The sequence below is a fragment of the Elephantulus edwardii genome, unplaced genomic scaffold, assembly GCF_000299155.1.
Source record: "Elephantulus edwardii isolate Elephantulus edwardi_28Jun2011 unplaced genomic scaffold, EleEdw1.0 scaffold00008, whole genome shotgun sequence".
In the NCBI taxonomy this organism is placed as follows: Eukaryota; Metazoa; Chordata; class Mammalia; order Macroscelidea; family Macroscelididae; genus Elephantulus; species Elephantulus edwardii.
The window spans coordinates 10891838-10899756 of record NW_006399758.1 but is presented as its reverse complement, the minus strand read 5'-3'; positions in this window follow the sequence as shown (position 1 = coordinate 10899756).

The window sequence follows — 7919 nt, the reverse complement described above, 5'->3', positions numbered from 1 at the left end:
CGGCAATGAATGAATGGAAATCCAAAATCTCTGTAAATGCTCATTAAAATTATTTTTAAAAAATTTTAAAAAAAGAATGTTACAGGATGGTGAATTTAGCAAAAGGAAGAAGAAAATACAAGAGGCCAAGAAAGCAAAAGCTGATTTGGTAAAGGAAACAATTCTTCTCACCAGGGAGCAGGCATTCTGCCCAGGACAGGATGTGCTATTGCTCCAGTCTGGCTATCAAGGCATTAGTAACACCGGGTCTATTCTCAAACATGCATCTGTGAATACCAGCTAATACTCTGTCATAATTAAGCATATCACCACAATTCTAGCACTAAAGCTTGAAGGTGTTTTTGTAGAATTAGTAGAACCACAATTGCCTAGAGGGATTTTTTTTTATTATTATTTTAAAGAAAAGGATGACTTAGCACTCTCTGCAAAAATATACTGGATTCTACAATACCCAAAAAAGTCCGTCAGCAATTTCTCTCCTTCCAAAGCTGATGCTGACCCAGTACTTCGAGATAGCATTCCTTGGCTTCTTACTTTAGATGGTTTTAGTCCACGGAGACAACATATTATAATGTCTAAGAATAAACTAAAGGAGCCCTAATGGTATGGTGGTTAAGTGGCTGCTAGCTGGAAGGTTGGCAACTGGAACCCACCAATTGCTTTGCAGGATTAAGATGTGGCAGCCTGCTTCAGTAAAAATTCACAACTCAAACATGTGGCCATTCTGTCAGAAGAGACTCATAGCTAAGCTTCATTGGGTTTTCAAAGGCTACAGAACACTTGATGGTGCTAATGTGAAACCTATACTTGGACCAAGAGGCAGTCATCAGAGCAGAGCAAGGAAACACTGCATGGTTCAAAATTGGGAAGGGCATACACCAAGGATGTGTCCTGTCTCCATACCTTTTCAACCTGTATGCTGAACAGATTATCTGGGAGGTTGGGTCTATGAGGAGAAATGTGGTGTCAGGATTGGTGGAAGATCTATCAACAATCTGCGTTATGCAGAAGACACAACCCTGCTTGCTGAAATTGAGGAGGACCTGAAGCGCTTGCTGCAGAGAGTCAAGGACTGCAGCTTTCAGTATGGATTGAGGCTCAATGTCAAGAAGACGTAGATTCTCACCACTGGACCAATTGGCAGCATCAGGATGGATGGTCAAGAGATTAAGATTGTTCATAGCTTTAGTTTGCTTGGCTCCACAGTCAGCACAATTGGTACCAGAAGCCTGGAAATTAAAAGACCTATTGCGATAGGAAAGTCTGCTGTTAGGGACCTCTTCAAAGCACTGAAGAGCAATGGTGTCTCTCTGGAGACTAAGGTACATCTGATACAGGCCATGATATGCAATCACTTGTTATGTGTCAGAGAGTTGGACAATGACTAGGGAGGATAGAAGAATCGGTGCCTTTGAGCTGTGATGCTGGAGAAGAGTCTTGAGTGTACCATGGACTTCTAAGAAAAGAAACACTTTCATCCTAGAGAGGGTTAAACCAGCATGCTCCTTAGAGGCAAGGATTCTGAGGCTTTGTCTGACATACTTTGGACATGTTGTAAGGAGGGACCAGTCCTTGGAGAGGGACATCATACTTGGGAGGGTGGAGGGACGGTGCAGGAGGGGAAGACCCTTTATGAGATGGATTGATTCAGTGACTGGGTAATCAGGATGAGTTTATCGGAGAGAGTGTGATTGGCCAGGACAGAGCAGGGCTTAGGGCTGTTGTACATAGGGTCGCTATGAGTTGCAATCAACTCAACGGCACGTAACAATAACAAAAACAACAGAAGGGGAGATGCCCTTTCTCCTTGCTGTTCTTGGTAGATTCAAACTAACTTATTTTAATCTTCATTTAGGTTTGTAGTGAAAACATAGAGACATTTATAAGGCATCAATGAGTTGAGTTGTGGTACTGGAGAAGAGTCTTAAACATACCATGGCCTGTCAAGGGAATAAACAGATGTCTTGGAGAGGGTAAAACCAAGGTGCTCTTGGAAGCAAAGATTCTGAAACTCCTTCTCACATACTTTGGACACGTGGTCATGAGGAACTAGTCCTAGAAGGATGTCAAGCTTGGAACGATGAAGGGACAACACATGAGAGTAAGTGACTAGAGAAGAAAAGGTAGGTGTGTCAGAGATAGTGAGACTGGCTTGGAATATGACATATTTCAGAGCTATTATATATAGGGTCACTTTGAGTCACAGGCTACCCGATAGCACCTAACAACAAGTTGAAAATAACTCAAAGGCAATGACTTGGTTTTGTTAAGGATAAGCTAAATTTCAACAAAACTCAGAGATGCCCACTGTCTGTTTTGTTCTCTCTCTCTCTCTCTCTCTCTCTCTCACACACACACACACACACGTGGGCTGGCATGATAAGGAATGTTGTTGTGGTTGTTATGTGTCAGTTTTATTTTTGTTGTTCTTGTTGTTGTGTTTGTTCTCTTGGTGGTTCATGATAGGTTCAATACTCTTCTTTATCACCACAACTCAAAGGCCTCAATTCTTCTGTCATCCTTAGTTTTTTCCAGCTCTCTTATAAATAACAAGTAATTGTGAAGACCATGGCCTGAGTCAGGTCACTTTAGTCTCTATACTAACATTGTTGCTTCTCAGTACTCTGGAGAAGTCCCTGGCAACAGATTTTCCAAGTGCAATTTGTCTTTTGATTTCCTGACAGCTGGTAAAAGAGAGTTGATTGTGGATCTGAGCAAGTTGAAATTGTTAACAACCTCAATCTCTTCTCACTCTATCATGGTGCTGCCACTGGCCCAGTGATGGGAAGTTTTGTCTTCTTGATATTAAGCTTCAATTCATATTAAAGACTACAATCCTTGACTTTCTATAGCAAGAGCTTCAGGTCCTCTTCAGTTTCAGCAAGCAAAATTGTGCCATCAGAATAATGTAGGTTGTTGATGAGACTTCCTCCAATCCTGAAGCCACATTCCTCCTCATAAAGCCCACCCTCCCAAAGGATCTGTTCCATAGATAAATTGAAAAAGTATGGAGGGAGGACACATCCCTGACATACTCCTTTCCTGATTTTGAACTATGCAGTTGTTCCTTGCTCTTCTGTCCTGAGAACTGCTTCCTGATTTTAGTATAGATTTTGCAAGAGCAAAATCAAGTGTTCTGGAATTCCCATTCTTCTGAAGGTTAGCCACAATTTGTTGTGATCCACACAGTCAAAATGCCTTTGAAACACAGTCAAAATGCCTTTGAACAGGCAATGAAACACAGATGGACAATCCTTTGGAACTCTTTGCTTTTGAAAAAGATCCATCAGACATTGGCAATAATGTTTCTAGTGCCACGACCTCTTCTAAACCCAGCTTGTATTTCTGGTAGTTCTCTGTAGATGTATTGTTCCAGTCATTTTTGGATAATCTTCAGCAGGATTTTGCTTACATGTGATATTAGTGATGTTGTTGTTGTTGAGTGCCATCGAGTCGTAGGTGACTCATAGCGACCCTATGAACGAAAGTCCTCAACATTTGTGATATTGTTTGATTATTTTCATACTCTTTTGGGTCACGTATTTTTGGAATGGTAATAAAATATGGATCTCTTCCAATCAGTTGGCCAGGTAATTGTCCTCCAGATTTCTTGGCATAACCTGGTGAGCACGTCCTGGGCAGCATCTACATTTTTTTAAATATGTCAGTTGGTATAACATCAATTCCTGAGAGCTTGTTTTTTGCCAGTTCCTTTAGAGCAGCCTAAACTTCCTCCTTCATCACCATTACCTCTTGATCATAGGTAGTTTCATAAAATTCTTCTGTGTCAGTCAATTAATTTTGGTACAATGACTCTATATACTCTATCCATCTTCTTTTAATACTTCCTGGATCATTCGATATTCTGCCCATAATATCCTTAAGTATTACAAATCGAGGCTTGAATTTGTTCTTTAGTTCCTTCAGCTTAAGAAATGCTTTTCTGACTCCAGCTCTTTGCACATTTCCTTGTAATACTTTCTTCGTCTTCCTGAAATGCCCTTCAAAATCTTCTGCTCAGCTCCTTTACTTCCTGTTTTCTTCCCTTTGCTTTGGCTTCTTGGTGCTTTAGTGCAATATTTAGAGTCTCCTCTGAAATCCCTCTTAGTCTTTACTTCCTCTTTTGTCATTGTAATTACCTTTTGGATTCTTCATGGATAATATTCTTATTATCCTTCCACAGCTCATCTGGTCTCTGTGTTCATTAGTGTTCAAGGCCTCAAATCTGTTCCTGAGATGGTTTTTCAATTTAAATTCAAGTGGAATAGACTCAAGATCAAATTTTGTTTGTTATGGATTTGATTTTACCTTCTTTGGCTTTTAGTTTGAACTTTGCTTTAAGTAGTTGATGGTCTCTTTTACAATCAACACTTGGCCCAGTACCAGGTAAATTTACTAACTTTGTTCATAACAATTGTTGTTATTGTTGTTGTTATGTGCTGTCGAGTCACTTACAACTCACAGTGACCCTAGTACAACAGCCCTAAACCCTGCTCTATCCCATGCTAATCTTATTATCTCTGACACACCTACCCCAATTACCCCAATAACTGAATCAATCTATCTCATTGAGGGTCTTCCTCTCTTGATTGTCCCTTTACCCTCCCAAGCATGATGTTCCTCTCCAAGGACTGGTCCTTCCTTGCAACATGTCCAAAGTAGGTCAGATGAAGCTTCAAAATCTTTGCCTTCAAAGAACAGCCTGGTTTTACCATCCCTAAAATGAATCTGTTTGTTTTCTTAGAAGTCCATGGTATACACTATTCTCCAGCACCAAAGTTCAAAGCATCAATTTGCCTTCTATCACCCCTAGTATTTGTCCAACTCTCTGATGCATAGAAAGTAATTGCAAAGATTTGGTCTGGATCAGGTGTACCTTAGTCTACAGACTGACATTGTTGCTTTTCAGTACTTTGGAGAGAGATCTCTGGACAAAGACAGTGGGTAGGGGCCAGGCCTGCCAGTTGCCACTCCATGAGGTGGCTCATTTTTAGTTGTGTCCTTTAAAAAGACACACTGAGATCCTGACATGTAAATGAGACTGGAAACAGCCATTGAAGATACTCTCAGTTACTGTCCACTGAAGTCTGGGTGAGGCTGAGCTCACAAAAGAGGAGAGACAGATACCCAGGTGACTATGGAGAGAAAAGATCCCACCACAGGGCAAGTACTGCTGCTAGTACCAAGAGTTGTGATTGTGTCACCAAGCAAACTAAAGCTGTCAACAATTTCAGTCTCTTCACCATCTATCATGATGCTGCCAATTGGCCCAGTGGTAAGAATCTTTGTTTTGTTTCAGCAAGCACAGTTGTGTCATCTGCATAACATATGTTGATGATGAGTCTTCCTCCAATCCTGATGCCACATTTCTCCTCATATAGCCTAGCCTCTTGGATAATCTGTTCTGTGTTTAGGTTGGAAAGGTATGGAGACAGGACACAATTAGGAAGCCAAAATTTACAGAATGAGTAAACAAAACAGATGGTTGTTGTTGTTGTTGTTGTTATGTGCCGTGGAGTCGCTTGCGACTCATAGCGACCCTATGTACAACAGCCCTAAACCCTGCTCTATCCTGTGCCAATCTCACTGCCTCTGACACACCCATTCCAAATACCCCAATCACTGAATCAATCCACCTCATAGAGGGCCTTCCCCTTCTGCGCCATCCCTCCACCCTCCCAACCATGATGTCCCTCTCCAAGGACCTCTCCCTCCTTACAACAGGTCAAAAGTATGTCAGACGAAGCCCCAGAATCCTTGCCTCCAAGGAGCAGCCTGGTTTAACCCTCTCTAGGATGAATCTGTTTGTTTTCTTGGCAGTCCAGAGTACATTGAATACTCTTCTCCAGCACCACAGCTCAAAGGCGTCAATTCTCCTTCTATCCTCCTTAGTCATTGCCCAACTCTCCGATGCATAACAAGTGATTGCAAAGACCACGGCCTGTATCAGACACAACTTATTCTCCAGAATGACAGCATTGCTCTTCAGTATCCTGGAGAGATCCCTAACAGCAGCCTCCCATCACAATATATTTTTTTAATTTTTTTTTCAATACGTTTTTTTATTTCCTGGCTACTGGTACCAAGAGTGTTGACCGTGGAGCCATGCCGACTAAAGTTGTTAACAATCTCTATCTCTTCACCATCCATCCTGATGCTGCCAATTGGTCTAGTGGTGAGAATCTTTGTCTTTTGATATTGAGCCTCAGTCCATACTGAAGGCTGCAGTCCTTGACCTTCTGCAGCAAGCGCTTCAGGTCCTTCTCAGTTTCAGCAAGCAGGGTTGTGTCATCTGCATAACACAGATTGTTACTAGATCTTCGACCAAAAGAAAGATTGAATGAAGTGTTGCCAATTTAAGAGATAGAGGCAATAAATGGTAATTCATTAGATACCTCTGATCCAATAATTAGTTGTCTTAGTCACGTAGGTTTAAATTACCATTTTACATACATAACATAATCTAATTGATTTTGTTCAATAGCATATTTTTCTGTTTGTAACTATTTTAATATAGTGTTCCTAGAATATAACACCATTGATTTGCCTTCATGTGTTTTTCTGAGCTCTACAGTTCAATTTTTTACTTTTCTCTCTTACTTGCTTGCTTTCTTTCTCCCTTTCTATATTTTTTTAAGGAGAAGTGGCTGTAAAAGATGGATACACAATTGTACTCAGAGGAGAGAAGGTGCTCTCGTTCTGACAGAATACAGAATTGTCAGTGATCAGCGAAAATCAGTGAACTAGAATTTGTGGTAAATGTCTTCTGTTACTCCACTTTCTAAAATGGATTTTAGGATCTCTTCATTTGCAAATGCTTGCTCTTGATAGTTCATAGTCTTAGTCATTGTCTCAGTATCAAATCATTACCACTGAATTCAAGAGTTCCTAGATCTTCAGAGGGCTATTTCTTTCTCTCTTAATATACTGCCTGATGCAATGTATTTTGCAAGGAAAAAAACCAAAAAAGTATTTTCCTCCTTTATATTTCACTACCTTTAATAAAATGGCATTAAGTCAAAGTGTGTCTTTAACAAAGGAATCAATGGATATTTCATAATTTTAACAAGAAATGAGATATAAACAGTATGTTATGTTTCACTGATAATTTACTCCAGTATAATCATCTTTTACTGAGGGCATTAAAGTTTATAACTGTCATATAATATTCTCAACTAGTTTGTGAAAAAGTATTTCAAGCCCAAGTCATCATTGTGTTAAAACACAAAAACAACTTGCTTACTTGGTTCAGACTCACAGTGGCCCAACAGCAGTGACTCTTTAGGGTAGAGAGGCACTGTCTCTTGGAGTTGCCAAGCTATCATTTTTAAGGAAGCAGACTGTCAAATTATGTCCCATGCAATAGTTAGTAGATATGAACCACTAACCATTTGATTGGAAGCCAAGTATTTTTAACCACTGAGTCACATACCAACTTTATGGATTTAACAAGTTTCTCTCTAAGCTTCAAGTTCTCAGATACAAAACCATAGAGTACTGATTACCACTGGACCAATAGGCAGTGACATGACGGATGGATGGAGAGGAGATTAAAGCTGTCAACAGCTTCATCTTGCTTGGATCCATGATTAACACCCTTGGTACAGCAGTCAGGAAATAAAGAGACACATTGCACTTGGAAAATTGACAGGGACATTTCCAACTTAATGAGGAGTAGTGATGTCAGTTTGAGGACTAAGATGCATCTGATTCAGGCCCTAGTCTTTCCAATTACTGCCATGCAACTGAGACCTGGACAATGAATAAGGATGACAGAAAAAGAATTGATGTCTTTGAATTGTGGTGTTGGAGAAGAGCAGTGAACATCTTATGGAGGGCCAAGAGAACAGACAGATATGTCTTGGAGAGGGTGCAGCTGAACTGCTTGTTGGAGGCAAGAATGATGAAGCTTCACCTCA